At 36.7% G+C, this 26,202-nt stretch overlaps 2 protein-coding genes across 2 annotated transcripts in view; both read left to right on the forward strand.

The window, feature by feature from the left end:
• The window catches only part of LOC127149832 (uncharacterized), a 50,300-nt gene extending 47,980 nt beyond the window's left edge, over positions 1 to 2,320 (forward strand). The window contains exon 4 of the transcript XR_007821592.1: positions 1,798 to 2,320. The gene's annotated coding sequence lies outside the window, so the exon portion shown is untranslated. The remainder of the gene's footprint in view (positions 1 to 1,797) is intronic.
• Positions 2,321 to 20,649: 18,329 nt separating this feature from the next.
• Positions 20,650 to 26,202, forward strand: part of LOC103500097 (CDT1-like protein b) — a 39,975-nt gene continuing 34,422 nt past the window's right edge. Inside the window, exon 1 of the mRNA XM_051085966.1 lies at positions 20,650 to 20,865. The gene's annotated coding sequence lies outside the window, so the exon portion shown is untranslated. The remainder of the gene's footprint in view (positions 20,866 to 26,202) is intronic.

Genomic DNA, 26,202 nt, shown 5'->3' on the forward strand with positions numbered 1-26,202 from the left:
ACAAGGGACCAAATTAGTCAAATGTAGATCTGTATCATTTCTACCATAGAAGTTTGAAACAAGCATCACCCATAAGCCAAACAAACTGTAAATTAAAACAAATAGTAAATTTCCTAAGGCTTAAGTTGAGCTATTAGGTATTTAATACAAAAACTAAACCAGTCCATCAATGTAACAAACTTGAAGTTCATAGAGGAGAAGAGACATACCAGCAAAATGGTTGTGAGTTTTGGTTTTTTAGTGTTTGTGTGGTCAGCGTCTGGAATGGCTATGCGTTTGAGTGGACCAAGAAGTTCTGTAGTTATCCTCAGTCGTGCGTGGTGGAGCGAAGTTGCGGCGGCCTAGATGTTTGGAAACCACCCGTGCGCGAACGTTTATGGTGGAACATTTGCTATCCGTGGTGCGAGAACGTTCGGTAACCGGCCATGGAGGAACGTCTGCGGTGCTCGAATGACTTTTGTCTGGAGCTTGGTGGAGCGAGGACTCGCATAGTGGTGGAGAATGGGGAGTGCGTGTGATTGGAAAAAATTGGGGAAGAGGAAGAAGATAGGGTTTGAGAGAAAAAATTGAGGAAGAGGAAGAAGGTATTTTCGTGTATTGTAAGAGAAGAAAGGAAATTTAGGGGGGAAAAAAAGAGGGAAAAGATTTGTTTAAAAAAGGGGGAAAAGAAAAATATTTAGATAGGGAGAAAGTAGGAGATAATGATTTTTTTTTTTTTATTAATTATTTAATGAAAAGTGGTTGGAGGGAAATTAGGAATAAATGAGGAAATTTTGGATGTTTGGTTGTCGTCGGGAGGGAATATGAAATTTGGGTTGTGTGTGGAGGGAAAGGGAAAAAGTAAAAAAAGAAGGGGAAATGTAGGTTTATTTTTTTAAAAAAATAGGTTTTTTTTATAAAACATTCTTGACGTTTTTAAAACGTCAAGAAACGTCAATAAATTTGAAAATGAATCCCCTCCGCTTTTCATAAAAATTATTGACGTTTTAAAACGTCAAGAGTTTATCGATATTTCTTGACAGTTTTAAAACGTCAAGGATAAATATATACATTTGACGTTTTAAAAAACGTCAAGAATATCGAACTCATAAAAATTCTTGACGTTTTAAAAATGTCAAGAATGTAGAATAAACAACTTGACAGTTTCAAAACGTCAAGAAAGAATTGCATATTACTTGACGTTTCAAAACCGTCAAGAATTCTGTAAATTGTCTCCCCTCCGCCTTTTAATCAAAATTCTTGACGGTTTTTCCATTAAACCGCCCCTTTCTTGACGGTTTTTCAAGAAACCGTCAAGAAAAGAAAAAATCAACCGTCAAGAAAGGGTCTTTTTCTAGTAGTGATTACTGAGATCTTGAGCCTGAGGCTAGAGATTACCGTGTGCACACTGGTTAGATCTCGTTGTTGACGTTGACTGTACTCCGTAACAACGATGCTGTCGTGAGTGCTGGGCGGGCCCCACTACGACAAAGACGATGGAAGTGCTGGGCGGGCCCCACTACATCGTAGTGCTTGTAAACGTTGTTGTACTAGGTGTACCCTACACAACGTAGATTCGTCATGTTAGTTAAAATGCTTCGATATACTTGATATGCCTTGCTAGATTTCAATGATGAACATGCTGAGTATTTAAGGAAGCTATTCTTACTATTACACATTTACATTTACGACTTGTATAAACAGATTTATATGTGTAAAGTTTTCACGTGCTATTATCTTTAAATTCATAGTTTTAAACTGAGTCACTCACTGAGCTTCATAGCTCACCCTTTCCAAAATGTTTTACCCATTTTCCAGGTAGAGATCGACTTCCCGGTGCCTGATAGACTGCCTTAGTCTGCGGAAGCTTCATTATCGATTGCCAGTACGTGTTTTGAGTTGGGCATAAAGTCTGTTGTGTTGTGATGTATTCACACCCTTGTATGTTATAGATACTCCACAGTTTGTATAAGCTTTAGGAGCTGTAGTTGTGTAAATTTTGTTGGTTATATTTTGATTAATGTGTCTTTAGGTTTACTCGTGAAATCGGTAAATTTTCAGGTACACTTCATGTATGTGTTTGACTAGCTGTGTTTGACTAGCCTAGGATCCGCTGTGTTTTGTGGCATGTACAATAGTTTATATACTAGATTGGCAAGTTCATCACATGAAAGTTTTAAGCAGAGTCGACAGATACAGGTACAGAAAAACGTTGTTCGTCGGCTTCACGCCATCTTTCGGTCTAATGTAGCAGGTAGTCCGGGAGGGGGTGTGACATTCGTCACCTTTTTCATTGAAACCTATATATAAAGTAACAGTGTTTGTAGTGATTTTTGAACAACTTTATATTGTCCAGCCGTCGAAAATTTTCACATTTTTCAAGAAACATCTCTAGTTACATGTTTATCGATCTAAGTAGAAGAGGTACCAAACCGCCCTTCATGATTGTTCTATAAAGAAATTCGAGTTTGGTATATCCTCAAATATTTAAGTCTACGTGGGTTCAATCGTTACATATATTGACCCTCGAGTTTTGCAGCACAGGTTTAATCGTATAACCAGTTGTAACGATCAATATATGAAGAAATTTGAGTTTGGTATCCTTTCATATTTAAACCTACATCGATTCAATTGTTAGATATGTCGACCCTCGAGGTTTTCAGTTGACGATAAAGAAGAATTACAAAAACACCTCATTCATTTCTGGGTAATGGTCGAACATGGGTGCCTAACTGTAGAGAATGGTGTTCGACTGTAGACCAAAACTAATGATTCAATTATATATAAGATGATTTAATTTCTTCGGGGTCTTCAATCAATGTGAATAGCACGATGAAATCAACGAATTATAGAATAGATATTGCCTATTTTTTAACACAAAAGAGGGAGAGTTCGAGCGAAGGAGCGAACTTATATACTTTTTTTTATATCATTTCATTATAGTTGACTGAGATGGAATTTAAACACTTGGAAACAACTGCATGCAAAATATATAATGTCAAAATATTTCATTACACAATGCTTGGCTCCTTATCTCCGTAGTTATAGCATATATCTTTGCCAGGGTTTTTCGGGTCTTGCAAGCACATGCTATATTCATGAATGATCCATCTGCATGTGGTGCATTTTCCTGCATCCCTTTTGTCGTCAAAGATATTGAACCAGTAGATTTGGTGTTGTCCAGTCCATGTGAAGCTGCAGAAAAACAATGTCGTCCCCACGAGGTTGGGTCTGAACTTGAACGAGTAGCCTTGTCCAAGCGGAAGGACATGGACTCCTAAGTCATCGTTCTTGGATTTGCAGTGAACGGGGACAAGAATGCCGTATTCAATTTGGTTGACGATTACGACTGTAGTTACTGGTTGGATGAAGATCGATCCTTGAATTGCACGTATGTTACATAAAAAGAAAATTAGCAAAGATAGTGCAAGTGTTGGAGATGAGCCCATTTTCAAGGCGTCGGTTGAAACACAAAGGAAGAGACAAGAATATGAGGCTTTATACCTTTTGTCTTGTATTGGTATGATTGGGACGTGATAGAAATAGTGAATATATATACATAGGGTCTGTGCAAAGAAAAAAGTTGTTTTCTCGTGTGTTGGTAAAGAATGGTGTATATTTAAACTATAATTTTTACTCTCGACGTTATTGTTTAAACGTTTGTGAAAAATAAGAAATGAGTAAAGTTACCTTTCGTTGGCATAAATTGAGACTATTAAGTTGGTGAGGCAAAAAGGAAGGGGAAGGACATTAAAACAGTAAAACGAATAAAAGAAAAAGAAAAAGAAAAAAAGAGTCCATATTGCAACCTTGAAAATAATGATCAGTTTAGTTTTATGTAGATATTATCACATTTCTTGAAGAAATAAACTGTTGTTGAAGTTAAATTGTTCGTGGTAAGGAAAGAGAGATTTCGCGTAGGAAGTTTTGAAATTTAACAAGCAAAGATTGTCTATATTTTGTGTTACATGTCTTGTGATTTTTCCTTTGACATATTGATTCTTATTATTATGACAGTATGCTAAACACATTTTAAAATTAACAACGAAACGTTTGTAAATTCACTTTTTATTGTTAAAAATGTTGTTATTATCTTGGGTAAAACGTAACCACGTTACTGTACTATATCAAATTTATCTTTATTTTCTATGCTCAAACATTGTAAAATAAATTGAGTGTGAAATGTTGTTACACGCATCCTATATGGAATCTATTGAAATTCTATGGACGCTCCTAGAACAAAAGATCTCGAAACTTGCCAGTCATTCCCTTCATAAATTTTAGGAAATGTCTACAATTGGTTCATTCTTTCGTAAACTGTTACGTTGAGAAACCCTTTTGAAATATTTAATCCCATAGCTAGTATCTTTAGTTCATACACTCTAGTTTAGATCAATGTGGTCTCCTATTTTATGATATTCGTCACCTTTTTCATTGAAACCTATATATAAAGTAACAGTGTTTGTAGTGATTTTTGAACAACTTTATATTGTCCAGCCGTCGAAAATTTTCACATTTTTCAAGAAACATCTCTAGTTACATGTTTATCGATCTAAGTAGAAGAGGTACCAAACCGCCCTTCATGATTGTTCTATAAAGAAATTCGAGTTTGGTATATCCTCAAATATTTAAGTCTACGTGGGTTCAATCGTTACATATATTGACCCTCGAGTTTTGCAGCACAGGTTTAATCGTATAACCAGTTGTAACGATCAATATATGAAGAAATTTGAGTTTGGTATCCTTTCATATTTAAACCTACATCGATTCAATTGTTAGATATGTCGACCCTCGAGATTTTCAGTTGACGATAAAGCAGAATTACAAAAACACCTCATTCATTTCTGGGTAATGGTCGAACATGGGTGCCTAACTGTAGAGAATGGTGTTCGACTGTAGACCAAAACTAATGATTCAATTATATATAAGATGATTTAATTTCTTCGGGGTCTTCAATCAATGTGAATAGCACGATGAAATCAACGAATTATAGAATAGATATTGCCTATTTTTTAACACAAAAGAGGGAGAGTTCGAGCGAAGGAGCGAACTTATATACTTTTTTTTTATATCATTTCATTATAGTTGACTGAGATGGAATTTAAACACTTGGAAACAACTGCATGCAAAATATATAATGTCAAAATATTTCATTACACAATGCTTGGCTCCTTATCTCCGTAGTTATAGCATATATCTTTGCCAGGGTTTTTCGGGTCTTGCAAGCACATGCTATATTCATGAATGATCCATCTGCATGTGGTGCATTTTCCTGCATCCCTTTTGTCGTCAAAGATATTGAACCAGTAGATTTGGTGTTGTCCAGTCCATGTGAAGCTGCAGAAAAACAATGTCGTCCCCACGAGGTTGGGTCTGAACTTGAACGAGTAGCCTTGTCCAAGCGGAAGGACATGGACTCCTAAATCATCGTTCTTGGATTTGCAGTGAACGGTGACAGGAATGCCGTATTCAATTTGGTTGACGATTACGACTGTAGTTACTGGTTGGATGAAGATCGATCCTTGAATTGCACGTATGTTACATAAAAAGAAAATTAGCAAAGATAGTGCAAGTGTTGGAGATGAGCCCATTTTCAAGGCGTCGGTTGAAACAGAAAGGAAGAGACAAGAATATGAGGCTTTATACCTTTTGTCTTGTATTGGTATGATTGGGACGTGATAGAAATAGTGAATATATATACATAGGGTCTGTGCAAAGAAAAAAGTTGTTTTCTCGTGTGTTGGTAAAGAATGGTGTATATTTAAACTATAATTTTTACTCTCGACGTTATTGTTTAAACGTTTGTGAAAAATAAGAAATGAGTAAAGTTACCTTTCGTTGGCATAAATTGAGACTATTAAGTTGGTGAGGCAAAAAGGAAGGGGAAGGACATTAAAACAGTAAAACGAATAAAAGAAAAAGAAAAAAAAAAAGAGTCCATATTGCAACCTTGAAAATAATGATCAGTTTAGTTTTATGTAGATATTATCACATTTCTTGAAGAAATAAACTGTTGTTGAAGTTAAATTGTTCGTGGTAAGGAAAGGGAGATTTCGCGTAGGAAGTTTTGAAATTTAACAAGCAAAGATTGTCTATATTTTGTGTTACATGTCTTGTGATTTTTCCTTTGACATATTGATTCTTATTATTATGACAGTATGCTAAACACATTTTAAAATTAACAACGAAACGTTTGTAAATTCACTTTTTATTGTTAAAAATGTTGTTATTATCTTGGGTAAAACGTAACCACGTTACTGTACTATATCAAATTTATCTTTATTTTCTATGCTCAAACATTGTAAAATAAATTGAGTGTGAAATGTTGTTACACGCATCCTATATGGAATCTATTGAAATTCTATGGACGCTCCTAGAACAAAAGATCTCGAAACTTGCCAGTCATTCCCTTCATAAATTTTAGGAAATGTCTACAATTGGTTCATTCTTTCGTAAACTGTTACGTTGAGAAACCCTTTTGAAATATTTAATCCCATAGCTAGTATCTTTAGTTCATACACTCTAGTTTGGATCAATGTGGTCTCCTATTTTATGATATTCGTCACCTTTTTCATTGAAACCTATATATAAAGTAACAGTGTTTGTAGTGATTTTTGAACAACTTTATATTGTCCAGCCGTCGAAAATTTTCACATTTTTCAAGAAACATCTCTAGTTACATGTTTATCGATCTAAGTAGAAGAGGTACCAAACCGCCCTTCATGATTGTTCTATAAAGAAATTCGAGTTTGGTATATCCTCAAATATTTAAGTCTACGTGGGTTCAATCGTTACATATATTGACCCTCGAGTTTTGCAGCACAGGTTTAATCGTATAACCAGTTGTAACGATCAATATATGAAGAAATTTGAGTTTGGTATCCTTTCATATTTAAACCTACATCGATTCAATTGTTAGATATGTCGACCCTCGAGGTTTTCAGTTGACGATAAAGCAGAATTACAAAAACACCTCATTCATTTCTGGGTAATGGTCGAACATGGGTGCCTAACTGTAGAGAATGGTGTTCGACTGTAGACCAAAACTAATGATTCAATTATATATAAGATGATTTAATTTCTTCGGGGTCTTCAATCAATGTGAATAGCACGATGAAATCAACGAATTATAGAATAGATATTGCCTATTTTTTAACACAAAAGAGGGAGAGTTCGAGCGAAGGAGCGAACTTATATACTTTTTTTTTATATCATTTCATTATAGTTGACTGAGATGGAATTTAAACACTTGGAAACAACTGCATGCAAAATATATAATGTCAAAATATTTCATTACACAATGCTTGGCTCCTTATCTCCGTAGTTATAGCATATATCTTTGCCAGGGTTTTTCGGGTCTTGCAAGCACATGCTATATTCATGAATGATCCATCTGCATGTGGTGCATTTTCCTGCATCCCTTTTGTCGTCAAAGATATTGAACCAGTAGATTTGGTGTTGTCCAGTCCATGTGAAGCTGCAGAAAAACAATGTCGTCCCCACGAGGTTGGGTCTGAACTTGAACGAGTAGCCTTGTCCAAGCGGAAGGACATGGACTCCTAAGTCATCGTTCTTGGATTTGCAGTGAACGGTGACAGGAATGCCGTATTCAATTTGGTTGACGATTACGACTGTAGTTACTGGTTGGATGAAGATCGATCCTTGAATTGCACGTATGTTACATAAAAAGAAAATTAGCAAAGATAGTGCAAGTGTTGGAGATGAGCCCATTTTCAAGGCGTCGGTTGAAACACAAAGGAAGAGACAAGAATATGAGGCTTTATACCTTTTGTCTTGTATTGGTATGATTGGGACGTGATAGAAATAGTGAATATATATACATAGGGTCTGTGCAAAGAAAAAAGTTGTTTTCTCGTGTGTTGGTAAAGAATGGTGTATATTTAAACTATAATTTTTACTCTCGACGTTATTGTTTAAACGTTTGTGAAAAATAAGAAATGAGTAAAGTTACCTTTCGTTGGCATAAATTGAGACTATTAAGTTGGTGAGGCAAAAAGGAAGGGGAAGGACATTAAAACTGTAAAACGAATAAAAGAAAAAGAAAAAAAAAAGAGTCCATATTGCAACCTTGAAAATAATGATCAGTTTAGTTTTATGTAGATATTATCACATTTCTTGAAGAAATAAACTGTTGTTGAAGTTAAATTGTTCGTGGTAAGGAAAGGGAGATTTCGCGTAGGAAGTTTTGAAATTTAACAAGCAAAGATTGTCTATATTTTGTGTTACATGTCTTGTGATTTTTCCTTTGACATATTGATTCTTATTATTATGACAGTATGCTAAACACATTTTAAAATTAACAACGAAACGTTTGTAAATTCACTTTTTATTGTTAAAAATGTTGTTATTATCTTGGGTAAAACGTAACCACGTTACTGTACTATATCAAATTTATCTTTATTTTCTATGCTCAAACATTGTAAAATAAATTGAGTGTGAAATGTTGTTACACGCATCCTATATGGAATCTATTGAAATTCTATGGACGCTCCTAGAACAAAAGATCTCGAAACTTGCCAGTCATTCCCTTCATAAATTTTAGGAAATGTCTACAATTGGTTCATTCTTTCGTAAACTGTTACGTTGAGAAACCCTTTTGAAATATTTAATCCCATAGCTAGTATCTTTAGTTCATACACTCTAGTTTGGATCAATGTGGTCTCCTATTTTATGATATTCGTCACCTTTTTCATTGAAACCTATATATAAAGTAACAGTGTTTGTAGTGATTTTTGAACAACTTTATATTGTCCAGCCGTCGAAAATTTTCACATTTTTCAAGAAACATCTCTAGTTACATGTTTATCGATCTAAGTAGAAGAGGTACCAAACCGCCCTTCATGATTGTTCTATAAAGAAATTCGAGTTTGGTATATCCTCAAATATTTAAGTCTACGTGGGTTCAATCGTTACATATATTGACCCTCGAGTTTTGCAGCACAGGTTTAATCGTATAACCAGTTGTAACGATCAATATATGAAGAAATTTGAGTTTGGTATCCTTTCATATTTAAACCTACATCGATTCAATTGTTAGATATGTCGACCCTCGAGGTTTTCAGTTGACGATAAAGCAGAATTACAAAAACACCTCATTCATTTTTGGGTAATGGTCGAACATGGGTGCCTAGCTGTAGAGAATGGTGTTCGACTGTAGACCAAAACTAATGATTCAATTATATATAAGATGATTTAATTTCTTCGGGGTCTTCAATCAATGTGAATAGCACGATGAAATCAACGAATTATAGAATAGATATTGCCTATATTTTAACACAAAAGAGGGAGAGTTCGAGCGAAGGAGCGAACTTATATACTTCTTTTTTATATCATTTCATTATAGTTGACTGAGATGGAATTTAAACACTTGGAAACAACTGCATGTAAAATATATAATGTCAAAATATTTCATTACACAATGCTTGGCTCCTTATCTCCGTAGTTATAGCATATATCTTTGCCAGGGTTTTTCGGGTCTTGCAAGCACATGCTATATTCATGAATGATCCATCTGCATGTGGTGCATTTTCCTGCATCCCTTTTGTCGTCAAAGATATTGAACCAGTAGATTTGGTGTTGTCCAGTCCATGTGAAGCTGCAGAAAAACAATGTCGTCCCCACGAGGTTGGGTCTGAACTTGAACGAGTAGCCTTGTCCAAGCGGAAGGACATGGACTCCTAAGTCATCGTTCTTGGATTTGCAGTGAACGGTGACAGGAATGCCGTATTCAATTTGGTTGACGATTACGACTGTAGTTACTGGTTGGATGAAGATCGATCCTTGAATTGCACGTATGTTACATAAAAAGAAAATTAGCAAAGATAGTGCAAGTGTTGGAGATGAGCCCATTTTCAAGGCGTCGGTTGAAACACAAAGGAAGAGACAAGAATATGAGGCTTTATACCTTTTGTCTTGTATTGGTATGATTGGGACGTGATAGAAATAGTGAATATATATACATAGGGTCTGTGCAAAGAAAAAAGTTGTTTTCTCGTGTGTTGGTAAAGAATGGTGTATATTTAAACTATAATTTTTACTCTCGACGTTATTGTTTAAACGTTTGTGAAAAATAAGAAATGAGTAAAGTTACCTTTCGTTGGCATAAATTGAGACTATTAAGTTGGTGAGGCAAAAAGGAAGGGGAAGGACATTAAAACTGTAAAACGAATAAAAGAAAAAGAAAAAAAAAAGAGTCCATATTGCAACCTTGAAAATAATGATCAGTTTAGTTTTATGTAGATATTATCACATTTCTTAAAGAAATAAACTGTTGTTGAAGTTAAATTGTTCGTGGTAAGGAAAGAGAGATTTCGCGTAGGAAGTTTTGAAATTTAACAAGCAAAGATTGTCTATATTTTGTGTTACATGTCTTCTGATTTTTCCTTTGACATATTGATTCTTATTATTATGACAGTATGCTAAACACATTTTAAAATTAACAACGAAACGTTTGTAAATTCACTTTTTATTGTTAAAAATGTTGTTATTATCTTGGGTAAAACGTAACCACGTTACTGTACTATATCAAATTTATCTTTATTTTCTATGCTCAAACATTGTAAAATAAATTGAGTGTGAAATGTTGTTACACGCATCCTATATGGAATCTATTGAAATTCTATGGACGCTCCTAGAACAAAAGATCTCGAAACTTGCCAGTCATTCCCTTCATAAATTTTAGGAAATGTCTACAATTGGTTCATTCTTTCGTAAACTGTTACGTTGAGAAACCCTTTTGAAATATTTAATCCCATAGCTAGTATCTTTAGTTCATACACTCTAGTTTGGATCAATGTGGTCTCCTATTTTATGATATTCGTCACCTTTTTCATTGAAACCTATACATAAAGTAACAGTGTTTGTAGTGATTTTTGAACAACTTTATATTGTCCAGCCGTCGAAAATTTTCACATTTTTCAAGAAACATCTCTAGTTACATGTTTATCGATCTAAGTAGAAGAGGTACCAAACCGCCCTTCATGATTGTTCTATAAAGAAATTCGAGTTTGGTATATCCTCAAATATTTAAGTCTACGTGGGTTCAATCGTTACATATATTGACCCTCGAGTTTTGCAGCACAGGTTTAATCGTATAACCAGTTGTAACGATCAATATATGAAGAAATTTGAGTTTGGTATCCTTTCATATTTAAACCTACATCGATTCAATTGTTAGATATGTCGACCCTCGAGGTTTTCAGTTGACGATAAAGCAGAATTACAAAAACACCTCATTCATTTCTGGGTAATGGTCGAACATGGGATCCTAACTGTAGAGAATGGTGTTCGACTGTAGACCAAAACTAATGATTCAATTATATATAAGATGATTTAATTTCTTCGGGGTCTTCAATCAATGTGAATAGCACGATGAAATCAACGAATTATAGAATAGATATTGCCTATTTTTTAACACAAAAGAGGGAGAGTTCGAGCGAAGGAGCGAACTTATATACTTTTTTTTTATATCATTTCATTATAGTTGACTGAGATGGAATTTAAACACTTGGAAACAACTGCATGCAAAATATATAATGTCAAAATATTTCATTACACAATGCTTGGCTCCTTATCTCCGTAGTTATAGCATATATCTTTGCCAGGGTTTTTCGGGTCTTGCAAGCACATGCTATATTCATGAATGATCCATCTGCATGTGGTGCATTTTCCTGCATCCCTTTTGTCGTCAAAGATATTGAACCAGTAGATTTGGTGTTGTCCAGTCCATGTGAAGCTGCAGAAAAACAATGTCGTCCCCACGAGGTTGGGTCTGAACTTGAACGAGTAGCCTTGTCCAAGCGGAAGGACATGGACTCCTAAGTCATCGTTCTTGGATTTGCAGTGAACGGTGACAGGAATGCCGTATTCAATTTGGTTGACGATTACGACTGTAGTTACTGGTTGGATGAAGATCGATCCTTGAATTGCACGTATGTTACATAAAAAGAAAATTAGCAAAGATAGTGCAAGTGTTGGAGATGAGCCCATTTTCAAGGCGTCGGTTGAAACACAAAGGAAGAGACAAGAATATGAGGCTTTATACCTTTTGTCTTGTATTGGTATGATTGGGACGTGATAGAATTAGTGAATATATATACATAGGGTCTGTGCAAAGAAAAAAGTTGTTTTCTCGTGTGTTGGTAAAGAATGGTGTATATTTAAACTATAATTTTTACTCTCGACGTTATTGTTTAAACGTTTGTGAAAAATAAGAAATGAGTAAAGTTACCTTTCGTTGGCATAAATTGAGACTATTAAGTTGGTGAGGCAAAAAGGAAGGGGAAGGACATTAAAACAGTAAAACGAATAAAAGAAAAAGAAAAAAAAAAGAGTCCATATTGCAACCTTGAAAATAATGATCAGTTTAGTTTTATGTAGATATTATCACATTTCTTGAAGAAATAAACTGTTGTTGAAGTTAAATTGTTCGTGGTAAGGAAAGAGAGATTTCGCGTAGGAAGTTTTGAAATTTAACAAGCAAAGATTGTCTATATTTTGTGTTACATGTCTTGTGATTTTTCCTTTGACATATTGATTCTTATTATTATGACAGTATGCTAAACACATTTTAAAATTAACAACGAAACGTTTGTAAATTCACTTTTTATTGTTAAAAATGTTGTTATTATCTTGGGTAAAACGTAACCACGTTACTGTACTATATCAAATTTATCTTTATTTTCTATGCTCAAACATTGTAAAATAAATTGAGTGTGAAATGTTGTTACACGCATCCTATATGGAATCTATTGAAATTCTATGGACGCTCCTAGAACAAAAGATCTCGAAACTTGCCAGTCATTCCCTTCATAAATTTTAGGAAATGTCTACAATTGGTTCATTCTTTCGTAAACTGTTACGTTGAGAAACCCTTTTGAAATATTTAATCCCATAGCTAGTACCTTTAGTTCATACACTCTAGTTTGGATCAATGTGGTCTCCTATTTTATGATATTCGTCACCTTTTTCATTGAAACCTATATATAAAGTAACAGTGTTTGTAGTGATTTTTGAACAACTTTATATTGTCCAGCCGTCGAAAATTTTCACATTTTTCAAGAAACATCTCTAGTTACATGTTTATCGATCTAAGTAGAAGAGGTACCAAACCGCCCTTCATGATTGTTCTATAAAGAAATTCGAGTTTGGTATATCCTCAAATATTTAAGTCTACGTGGGTTCAATCGTTACATATATTGACCCTCGAGTTTTGCAGCACAGGTTTAATCGTATAACCAGTTGTAACGATCAATATATGAAGAAATTTGAGTTTGGTATCCTTTCATATTTAAACCTACATCGATTCAATTGTTAGATATGTCGACCCTCGAGGTTTTCAGTTGACGATAAAGCAGAATTACAAAAACACCTCATTCATTTCGGGGTAATGGTCGAACATGGGTGCCTAACTGTAGAGAATGGTGTTCGACTGTAGACCAAAACTAATGATTCAATTATATATAAGATGATTTAATTTCTTCGGGGTCTTCAATCAATGTGGATAGCACGATGAAATCAACGAATTATAGAATAGATATTGCCTATTTTTTAACACAAAAGAGGGAGAGTTCGAGCGAAGGAGCGAACTTATATACTTTTTTTTTATATCATTTCATTATAGTTGACTGAGATGGAATTTAAACACTTGGAAACAACTGCATGCAAAATATATAATGTCAAAATATTTCATTACACAATGCTTGGCTCCTTATCTCCGTAGTTATAGCATATATCTTTGCCAGGGTTTTTCGGGTCTTGCAAGCACATGCTATATTCATGAATGATCCATCTGCATGTGGTGCATTTTCCTGCATCCCTTTTGTCGTCAAAGATATTGAACCAGTAGATTTGGTGTTGTCCAGTCCATGTGAAGCTGCAGAAAAACAATGTCGTCCCCACGAGGTTGGGTCTGAACTTGAACGAGTAGCCTTGTCCAAGCGGAAGGACATGGACTCCTAAGTCATCGTTCTTGGATTTGCAGTGAACGGTGACAGGAATGCCGTATTCAATTTGGTTGACGATTACGACTGTAGTTACTGGTTGGATGAAGATCGATCCTTGAATTGCACGTATGTTACATAAAAAGAAAATTAGCAAAGATAGTGCAAGTGTTGGAGATGAGCCCATTTTCAAGGCGTCGGTTGAAACACAAAGGAAGAGACAAGAATATGAGGCTTTATACCTTTTGTCTTGTATTGGTATGATTGGGACGTGATAGAAATAGTGAATATATATACATAGGGTCTGTGCAAAGAAAAAAGTTGTTTTCTCGTGTGTTGGTAAAGAATGGTGTATATTTAAACTATAATTTTTACTCTCGACGTTATTGTTTAAACGTTTGTGAAAAATAAGAAATGAGTAAAGTTACCTTTCGTTGGCATAAATTGAGACTATTAAGTTGGTGAGGCAAAAAGGAAGGGGAAGGACATTAAAACAGTAAAACGAATAAAAGAAAAAGAAAAAAAAAAGAGTCCATATTGCAACCTTGAAAATAATGATCAGTTTAGTTTTATGTAGATATTATCACATTTCTTGAAGAAATAAACTGTTGTTGAAGTTAAATTGTTCGTGGTAAGGAAAGAGAGATTTCGCGTAGGAAGTTTTGAAATTTAACAAGCAAAGATTGTCTATATTTTGTGTTACATGTCTTGTGATTTTTCCTTTGACATATTGATTCTTATTATTATGACAGTATGCTAAACACATTTTAAAATTAACAACGAAACGTTTGTAAATTCACTTTTTATTGTTAAAAATGTTGTTATTATCTTGGGTAAAACGTAACCACGTTACTGTACTATATCAAATTTATCTTTATTTTCTATGCTCAAACATTGTAAAATAAATTGAGTGTGAAATGTTGTTACACGCATCCTATATGGAATCTATTGAAATTCTATGGACGCTCCTAGAACAAAAGATCTCGAAACTTGCCAGTCATTCCCTTCATAAATTTTAGGAAATGTAGACAATTGGTTCATTCTTTCGTAAACTGTTACGTTGAGAAACCCTTTTGAAATATTTAATCCCATAGCTAGTATCTTTAGTTCATACACTCTAGTTTGGATCAATGTGGTCTCCTATTTTATGATATTCGTCACCTTTTTCATTGAAACCTATATATAAAGTAACAGTGTTTGTAGTGATTTTTGAACAACTTTATATTGTCCAGCCGTCGAAAATTTTCACATTTTTCAAGAAACATCTCTAGTTACATGTTTATCGATCTAAGTAGAAGAGGTACCAAACCGCCCTTCATGATTGTTCTATAAAGAAATTCGAGTTTGGTATATCCTCAAATATTTAAGTCTACGTGGGTTCAATCGTTACATATATTGACCCTCGAGTTTTGCAGCAAAGGTTTAATCGTATAACCAGTTGTAACGATCAATATATGAAGAAATTTGAGTTTGGTATCCTTTCATATTTAAACCTACATCGATTCAATTGTTAGATATGTCGACCCTCGAGGTTTTCAGTTGACGATAAAGCAGAATTACAAAAACACCTCATTCATTTCTGGGTAATTGTAACGCCCCGAAGTTCGAGGTAAAATTTTAGCATTTGTAAGTGAATTGTTCGGAAATTTGAGTTTTTGTAAATCGATAAAATAATAATATAATATTGATTATATTATTATTATCGGGAATTATTATTACAATTTTAATGTTAATATTTTCTTTTTATTTATTTAAAATAAATATTAATATTATTATTTAATACTATTATAATTATTTAATAGTAATATGTTATTATAAATTATTTTTACTTTGATTAATATATATTATTATTTATTATTAATATGATTAATTAATATTAATATTTATTTATTAGTTATATTTATTATTATATAATATATATATATATATATAAAAAAAAAAAAAAGAAAGAAGAGAGACGGAAACCCTAAATCGCGCGCCGCCCCCCTATCCAAATTTTTCTTCTTCTTCGTTCGTCTTCCTCACGCCGCGCCACAGCCACCCGAGCCCCATCCATTTTCTCTTCTTCCTCCATCTCTTTCTTCCTCGTTTCTGCATCGCCGCCGGCTCCTCCGTCTCCGTCTGTGTGGTAGTCGTCTGCCTCGGCCACCGTCGTCCGCCGCGGCTCCCTATCCATTCGGATCTCCTCTCGGCTCCAAATCGCCCGACGCCGCCGCACCTCTCCGGTTTTTTTTTTCTCTTCCGCCTTCGTCTCCGCCACCATATCTCTCTTCCTCTCCGTCTCCGTCTCCTGTAACGCCTCCCAGCTGTCGTTCGCCACGGTCGTCGGACGCCGGAGAGCCACCGTTCGTGATTGCCCGATTCGCGCTGCAAAAACCCGACCCGGTTCCAAGCTGACCCGACCCAAAACCCGCTTCCAGTCCGAGCCGAGTGAGCCGAGCCGCGAGCCGAACCAAGCCGAGCCGAGCCGCGAGCCGAACCAAGCCGAGCCGAGCCGAGCCGAGAACCAAGCCGAGTTAAGCCGAGCCGAGCCGAGCGGAGCCGAGCCGAGAACCAAGCCGAGCCGAGCCGAGCCGAGCCGAGAACCAAGCCGAGTTAAGCCGAGCCGAGCCGAGCCGAGCCGAGCCGAGTCCAAGCCGAGTCCAAGCCGAGTCGAGCCGAGCCACCTAAGCCTTCCTTCCTCCACTTCGGTTCACGGTGAGTCTTCGGTAAGGATTGTTTTGATGAATTCCCTAATGTTACCACGTCCGATTCGAGTTTGAATGTTGGAATAAGATATGGCCCTACTTTTCTCCCTTGAAGGTAGTACAGAGTTGACGCTTAAGTTCTCGGGTCCCGCGGCAGGCCTGGTTGGAGATAGCTTCCTTTCCTTGGGTAAGTCAACGGATGTCGTTTCCGACCTTTTTAAAACGACTTCTACTAAAGTCATCAACTAAAACATTCGTGTTTCGTTTAGGTGGATCTGTTGAGCGTGGATTCGATCGAGGGGCATAACCGAGTATCAGGTAAGGGTTTTCCTACTACTGGACCCAGAATCCAGGCTGAAAACGTAGAAATCCACAGGGGATTACACGTTAGTGACTGTACTGAACAACTATATGCGTGTTGACTGTTAAGTACTGTTATTATATTTTGTCTGATGTAGATATACTGTGACTGCTAATTGTGGATTGAGATTTTATGTTGATGGACCTTGAAGTTACGGTTCAGTATGTAGTAAAACACTGGTCTGGATGTGGTTCATGGAGTTTGGACGGGGAAGGACAGTGAGTCCGGTTTTTTGTTGGTTAGTCGATTGGATCTAGGATTTTCCCTAATGGTGTGCGAATTGGTGATGCGTATAGCAACCGAGGGTGTAGATGTTTAAACCTATACTATCTGACTGACAAAGCCTATGGCGGAACTGTAATATGAATGCCGTTGGGATGTGACTGATGTAGACAGTTTAGTATGGACTGAGGGGTAACGGTTAGCTTCATCTATGGGGTAGTGTGCCTTACGGATAAGTGCATCCTTCGGGAGCACTAGACTGATAGGTGCGTCCTTCGGGAACACTAGACTGATATGTGCATCCTTCGGGAGCACTAGACTGATATGTGCATCCTTCGGGAGCACTAGACTGATATGTGCGTTCTACGGAACCACTAGACTGTTATGTAGGGTACCCCCGAATAGGAAGTTAACTGTTGTCCCCTAACGGGCCCAGTAGTGGGTCCCTTACTGGGTATGTTTATACTCACCCTTTCTCTTCTTTAACTTTTCAGGTAGGGGCACAGCGAGGGGCAGACCGACGAGAGGCAGGAAGGATGCATGAAGGCCATATGGACGCGTCTGGTTTTCTTATCGCTTCCGCTATGTATTTTGTCAGAATATTTTGACTTGTGATTCTGAACTGGTGACTTGATATTTTTATTTTGTGACTTTTTGATTTATTTAAAATAGGGCCCGAAACTGTCGTTTGTAAGGTTTCTAATGTTTTAATGAATCGTAACTGGTCCGTTTTAAATTTTACGTTGAATGGTCAAGTTTTGGTATTTGGTAGTGACCTCAGCTTAGTCCGGAAAGTTGGGTCGTTACAGTAATGGTCGAACATGGGTGCCTAACTGTAGAGAATGGTGTTCGACTGTAGACCAAAACTAATGATTCAATTATATATAAGATGATTTAATTTCTTCGGGGTCTTCAATCAATGTGAATAGCACGATGAAATCAACGAATTATAGAATAGATATTGCCTATTTTTTAACACAAAAGAGGGAGAGTTCGAGCGAAGGAGCGAACTTATATACTTTTTTTATATATCATTTCATTATAGTTGACTGAGATGGAATTTAAACACTTGGAAACAACTGCATGCAAAATATATAATGTCAAAATATTTCATTACACAATGCTTGGCTCCTTATCTCCGTAGTTATAGCATATATCTTTGCCAGGGTTTTTCGGGTCTTGCAAGCACATGCTATATTCATGAATGATCCATCTGCATGTGGTGCATTTTCCTGCATCCCTTTTGTCGTCAAAGATATTGAACCAGTAGATTTGGTGTTGTCCAGTCCATGTGAAGCTGCAGAAAAACAATGTCGTCCCCACGAGGTTGGGTCTGAACTTGAACGAGTAGCCTTGTCCAAGCGGAAGGACATGGACTCCTAAGTCATCGTTCTTGGATTTGCAGTGAACGGTGACAGGAATGCCGTATTCAATTTGGTTGACGATTACGACTGTAGTTACTGGTTGGATGAAGATCGATCCTTGAATTGCACGTATGTTACATAAAAAGAAAATTAGCAAAGATAGTGCAAGTGTTGGAGATGAGCCCATTTTCAAGGCGTCGGTTGAAACACAAAGGAAGAGACAAGAATATGAGGCTTTATACCTTTTGTCTTGTATTGGTATGATTGGGACGTGATAGAAATAGTGAATATATATACATAGGGTCTGTGCAAAGAAAAAAGTTGTTTTCTCGTGTGTTGGTAAAGAATGGTGTATATTTAAACTATAATTTTTACTCTCGACGTTATTGTTTAAACGTTTGTGAAAAATAAGAAATGAGTAAAGTTACCTTTCGTTGGCATAAATTGAGACTATTAAGTTGGTGAGGCAAAAAGGAAGGGGAAGGACATTAAAACAGTAAAACGAATAAAAGAAAAAGAAAAAAAAAAAGAGTCCATATTCCAACTTTGAAAATAATGATCAGTTTAGTTTTATGTAGATATTATCACATTTCTTGAAGAAATAAACTGTTGTTGAAGTTAAATTGTTCGTGGTAAGGAAAGAGATATTTCGCGTAGGAAGTTTTGAAATTTAACAAGCAAAGATTTTCTATATTTTGTGTTACATGTCTTATGATTTTTCCTTTGACATATTGATTCTTATTATTATGACAGTATGCTAAACACATTTTAAAATTAACAACGAAACGTTTGTAAATTCACTTTTTATTGTTAAAAATGTTGTTATTATCTTCTGTAAAACGTAACCACGTTACTGTACTATATCAAATTGATCTTTATTTTCTATGCTCAAACATAGTAAAATAAATTGAGTGTGAAATGTTGTTACACGCATCCTATATGGAATCTATTGAAATTCTATGGACGCTCCTAGAACAAAAGATCTTACAATGTTTTGGATGCGTGTAACAACATTTCACACTCAATTTATTTTACAATGTTTGAGCATAGAAAATAAAGATAAATTTGATATAGTACAGTAACGTGGTTACGTTTTACAGAAGATAATAACAACATTTTTAACAATAAAAAGTGAATTTACAAATGTTTCGTTGTTAATTTTAAAATGTGTTTAGCATACTGTCATAATAATAAAAATCAATATGTCAAAGGAAAAATCACAAGACATGTAACACAAAATATAGAAAATCTTTGCTTGTTAAATTTCAAAACTTCCTACGCGAAATCTCTCTTTCCTTACCACGAACAATTTAACTTCAACAACAGTTTATTTCTTCAAGAAATGTGATAATATCTACATAAAACTAAACTGATCATTATTTTCAAAGTTGGAATATGGACTCTTTTTTTTTTTCTTTTTCTTTTATTCGTTTTACTGTTTTAATGTCCTTCCCCTTCCTTTTTTCCTCACCAACTTAATAGTCTCAATTTATGCCAACGAAAGGTAACTTTACTCATTTCTTATTTTTCACAAACGTTTAAACAATAACGTCGACAGTAAAAATTATAGTTTAAATATACACCATTCTTTACCAACACACGAGAAAACAACTTTTTTCTTTGCACAGACCCTATGTATATATATTCACTATTTCTATCACGTCCCAATCATACCAATACAAGACAAAAGGTATAAAGCCTCATATTCTTGTCTCTTCCTTTGTGTTTCAACCGACGCCTTGAAAATGGGCTCATCTCCAACACTTGCACTATCTTTGCTAATTTTCTTTTTATGTAACATACGTGCAATTCAAGGATCGATTTTCATCCAACCAGTAACTACAGTCGTAATTGTAAACCCGATATTTTCTTGGTTTAATTTCTTTAAATGTGGAAAAAAAAAAGGAAATTAAGTGTAAATATAAATATATATATTTATATATTAAATAGTTTTATTAAATTAATTAAAGAAAAGAAAAAAAAGAAAGGACAAAAAGAAGAAAAGGAGAAGAAATTTTCATTTTCTCTTTTCTTCTTCTTCTTCTCTTCGCTTCACCGTCAAGTTTGAAGACATCCAAGTTCCCTTTATTTTTTTTTCTTTCTTTTTCCTTCTTCAATTTGCAGAGAACTTCTAAGAGAGAGTTTGGAAGAAGAAGAGAAATTTTACTAGAATTTTTAGGTTGAAGAAGAGGAGGAGAACTCAAGCAAAGTGTATCAATGGCTGAATTTTAGTTCATTCTGCACATCACTGGTTTTTAATTCGGTTTGAACTCTTCAAAAGGAATTAAGAGGTGAGATTTACATTTACTGAAAGTTAACTCATTTTTAAACAAACTTTATGAAGAACGTTGGAGCAAATTCGGATATTCATTTGGTGCTTTTTGATGAAGAAAACAGGGCAGTTGGTTTTCACTCGAAATCAGGAGGTCTCTGGTTTTTCTTGTATTTCAGAGTGTATCGGTGGAGTTAGAATCTCTTTTTGGTATGGTTGGAAAGCTTATTCAATTTACTACAACATTCATGAAGAAATTGTAAACCAAAAACAACTAAAAATTGGTTAAATTGTAGGAACAAGTTAAAGAGGTCGTGTGCGCTCGATTCTGGAAGTGGTTCTGTTTTGAGGGTTATATGTGTTTATGCACGAGGAATCAGATTTATATGTCTTCAGGTAAGTTTTAGAGGATCTCAAAATGAAGAGTTTGATATAAAGAACACTCATTTTCGTTAAGTATTGAGAAAGTTATAGTCCTTTGAAGTTTATGTTAGAAATCTGAAAATTTTAGAGAATTGTTGAAATAGGATTTTATTTCTTAAGCTTTGTTTTCATGAGCGTCGTCTTTGGTGCGACATGTTATGTATGTCTTTAGGAAACCAGAATGTTTAGTGTTTTAATACTCGGTTGGGTTGTTGGCAGGCGAGAAGAATTAAACCGAGCTTATAGACCAAGGATCTAGCCCAAGACTGTGAGTGACAAAACCAACTTTGAAATATTTTCCATAACTGTTATTATGATTGAATGCGATAAATGTTTATTTACGAAGCCATGAAAGGTATTTGAATTTCATGACTATTTTCAAGTATACATTTGGAGACTAGATTTCTTAAAGAAATTTATGCTAGCACGTAGATATTAAATGTTTGGAAAGTATTTAAACCACAATATTTTAAGCAAAGCATGAATTAGTATGAAGTTTTGTTTTAAGAACTACAATTTTCCACGAAAGAGCTGAGTAAAGTTCGAGCTTTGTGTAAAATTTATAAGCAGGCATGTTTTAATATGTTATGATGATTTATGAAATTTTCATTAACTACATGACTGAGATCTTGAGCCTGAGGCTAGAGATTACTGTGTGCACACTGGTTAGATTTCGTTGTTGACGTTGAGTGTACTCCGTAACAACGATGTTGTCGTGAGTGCTGGGCGGGCCCCACTACGACAAAGACGATGGGAGTGCTGGGCGGGCCCCACTACATCGTAGTGCTTGTAAACGTTGTTGTACTAGGTGTACCCTACACAACGTAGATTCGTCATGTTAGTTAAAATGCTTCGATATACTTGATATGCCTTGCTAGATTTCAATGATGAACATGCTGAGTATTTAAGGAAGCTATTCTTACTATTACACATTTACATTTACGACTTGTATAAACAGATTTATATGTGTAAAGTTTTCACGTGCTTTTATCTTTAAATTCATAGTTTTAAACTGAGTCACTCACTGAGCTTCATAGCTCACCCTTTCCAAAATGTTTTACCCATTTTCCAGGTAGAGATCGACTTCCCGGTGCCTGATAGACTGCCTTAGTCTGTGGAAGCTTCATTATCGATTGCCAGTACGTGTTTTGAGTTGGGCATAAAGTCTGTTGTGTTGTGATGTATTCACACCCTTGTATGTTATAGATACTCCACTGTTTGTATAAGCTTTAGGAGCTGTAGTTGTGTAAATTTTGTTGGTTATATTTTGACTAAGGTGTCTTTAGGTTTACTCGTGAAATCGGTAAATTTTGAGGTACATTTCATGTATGTGTTTGACTAGCTGTGTTTGACTAGCCTAGGATCCGCTGTGTTTTGTGGCATGTACAATAGTTTATATACTAGATTGGCAAGTTCATCACATGAAAGTTTTAAGCAGAGTCGACAGATACAGGCACAGAAAAGCGTTGTTCGTCGGCTTCACGCCATCTTTCGGTCTAAGGTAGCAGATAGTCTGGGAGGGGGTGTGACAACTTGGTATCAGAGCAGTTTGCTCCATGGGAATTAAGGTAGAGCGGTTAGCTCTAAGAAGAAACTGGAAAGTAAATAATTGAAAGTCAAGTTAGCTTAAAGGGAACTAGTGGAGTATGGTCTAGGTAAGGGTAGAAGTGATTCCAATTATTATTAATACGTGAGTAGACATTTAGTATCATGCATTTGAGTTAAGTATTTATAGTATGTCTAATGTGTTGACATATTATAGGAGTCATGCCACAACGTACTGGTAGACGACGCCGGCAGAATCAGGACGGGATGCAAGGTCCTACCCAAGGTCCATCTGTAGGGGAATCTAGTACCTTAGGAGTTCGAGGTGGTGCAGGAAACGAGCAGTTTGCGAGAACAACACAGGAAATAGGAAGGCCAGATAGAGCAGAGCCTAGTGATCCAGAAAAGGCATACGGAATTGAACGGCTGAAGAAGTTAGGGGCTACAGTGTTTGAAGGTTCCACAGATCCAGCTGATGCAGAGAACTGGTTGAATATGCTTGAAAAGTGTTTTGATGTGATGAATTGTCCTGAGGAGCGAAAGGTTAGATTGGCCACATTTTTGTTGCAAAAAGAGGCTGAAGGATGGTGGAAATCTATATTAGCAAGACGCAGTGATGCACGTGCTTTAGACTGGCAGACTTTTAGAGGCATATTCGAAGATAAGTGTAACGACCCAACTTTCCGGACTAAGCTGAGGTCACTACCAAATACCAAAACTCGACCATTCAACATAAAATTGAAAACGGACCAGTTACGATTCATTAAAACATTAGAAACCTTACAAAAGACAGTTTCGGGCCCTATTTTAAATCGAGCAAAAAGTCACAAAATAAAAATATCAAGTCACCAGTTCAGAATCACAAGTCAAAATATTCTGACAAAATACATAGCGGAAGCGATAAGAAAACCAGACGCGTCCATATGGCCTTCACGCATCCTTCCTGCCTCTCGTCGGTCTGCCCCTCGCTGTGCCCCTACCTGAAAAGTTAAAGAAGAGAAAGGGTGAGTATAAACATACCTAGTAAGGGACCCACTACTGGGCCCGTTAGGGAACAACAGTTAACTTCCTATTCGGGGGTACCCTACATAACAGTCTAGTGGTTCCGTAGAACGCACATATCAGTCTAGTGCTCCCGAGGGATGCACATATCAGTCTAGTGCTCCCGAAGGATGCACACATCAGTCTAGTGCTCCCGAAGGATGCACATATCAGTCTAGTGCTCCCGAAGGATGCACATATCAGTCTAGTGCTCCCGAAGGATGCACATATCAGTCTAGTGCTCCCGAAGGATGCACATATCCGTAAGGCACACTACCCCATAGATGAAGCTAACCGTTACCCCTCAGTCCATACTAAACCGTCTACATCAGTCATACCCCAACGGCATTCATATTACAGTTCCGCCATAGGCTTTGTCAGTCAGATAGTATAGGTTTAAACAATTACGCCCTCAGTTGCTATACGCATCACCAATTCGCACACCATTAGGGAAAACCCTAGACCCAAATCACCTAACCAACCAAAAACCGGACTCACTGTTCTTCCCCGTCCAAACTCCATGAACAACCTCCAGATCAATGTTTTACTACATACTGAACCGTAACTTCAAGGTCCATCAACATAAAACCTCAATCCACAATTAGCAGTCACAGTATCTTTACATCAGACAAAATATAATATCAGTACTTAACAGTCAACACGCATACAGTTATTCAGTACAGTCACTAACGTGTAATCCCCTGTGGATTACTACGTTTTCAGTCTGGATTCGGGGTCCAGTAGTAGGAAAACCCTTACCTGATACTCGGTTATGCCCCTCGATCGAATCCACGCTCAACAGATCCACCTAAACGAAACACGAAAGTTTTAGTTGATGACTTTAGTAGCAGTTGTTTTTAAAAGGTCATCCGTTGACTTACCCAAGGAAAGGAAAACTACCTCCAAACAAGCCTACCGCGAGACCCGAGAACTCAAGCGTCAACTCTGTACTACCTTCAAAGGAGAAAAGTAGGGCCATATCTTATTCAAATATTCAAACTCTAATCGGATGTAGCAACATTAGGAAATCCATCGAAAACAATCCTTACCGAAGACTCACCGTGACCCGGAGCGGAGGAAGGAAGGCTTAGGTGGCTTGGTGAAACAAGGAGCTCGGCTCGGCTTGAAGGCGTTCGGCTCGGCTCGGCTCGGCTCCACCTCGGCTCGGCTCGGCTTGGCCTCGGCTCGACTCGACTTGTGGCTCGGCTCGCGGCTCGGCTCAGTGCGGCTCTCGGCTCGGCTCACTCGGCTCGCTCGGCTCGGCTCACTCGGCTCACGGCTCGGCTCAGTGCGGCTCGCGGCTCGGCTCACTCGGCTCGCTCGGCTCGCTCGGCTCACTCGGCTCCAGCCCGCGGCTTGCTCGAATCGGATCCGTGGCTCGGGTCTGGTTTTTTGCTCCGCCCGACAACGCTCGAGTGAGAGACGTCGACGGCGGACGTGGGTGGCTCTCCTCGGCGTTCAGTGCTGCGTCGGGAACACCGATTGAAGTGGAGCCGTCGACGGTGACAGAAACGGAGGAAGAGGGAGAGATATCGGCTGCCGGGGGATGGAAGCGAATCGGAAATGGATGGAGGCCGCGGCGGAACCGCTTCGACGTTCGTGGACAGAGGGGGAGACGAAGGCGGAAGAGAAAAACGGAGACGGAGAGGAAGAGAAAAACGGAGACGGAAGAGAAAGAGAAAAACGGAGACGGAAGAGAAAATGGTGAGGCGCGGCGTCGGGCGAGGAAGGGAGAGGAAGAAGAAGAAGAAGAAGAAAAATCGGGGGGGGGGGGGGTGGGCGGCGCGCGCGGGTTAGGCTAGGGTTTCTTTCTTTTTTTTTTTAAATATATATATATATATATATATATATATTAAAACAAAATAGATATAATTAATATTAAAATATTAATATTAAATAATTTAAAATAAATAATAATATATATTAAATAAAACTGATAATAATAATAACAATTTAAAATAAATCATTAACACAAATTAGTTATAATAATATTAAATAATAATATTAATATTTATATTAAGTAAATAGTAAAAGGAAAAATATTAACATTAAAATTGAAATGACAATAATACCCAATACTAATAATATAATTAATATTATATTATTAAAATTCACTTAAAATGCGAAAATTTTTACCTCGAGCTTCGGGGCGTTACATTCTTCCCTCCTTAGGGAACTTTCGTCCTCGAAAGTTTTATTCCTCGAACAGCTCGGGATAACGGGATCTCATGTCATCTTCTCGCTCCCATGTAGCCTCTTCTACCCGGTGATTCCGCCATAAGACTTTAACCAGGGAATTTCTTTATTCCTCAACGTCTTCACCTCTCTAGCAAGCACCTCAACAGGT

The sequence above is a fragment of the Cucumis melo genome, chromosome 1 (genome assembly GCF_025177605.1).
Source record: "Cucumis melo cultivar AY chromosome 1, USDA_Cmelo_AY_1.0, whole genome shotgun sequence".
Classification (NCBI taxonomy): Eukaryota; Viridiplantae; Streptophyta; class Magnoliopsida; order Cucurbitales; family Cucurbitaceae; genus Cucumis; species Cucumis melo.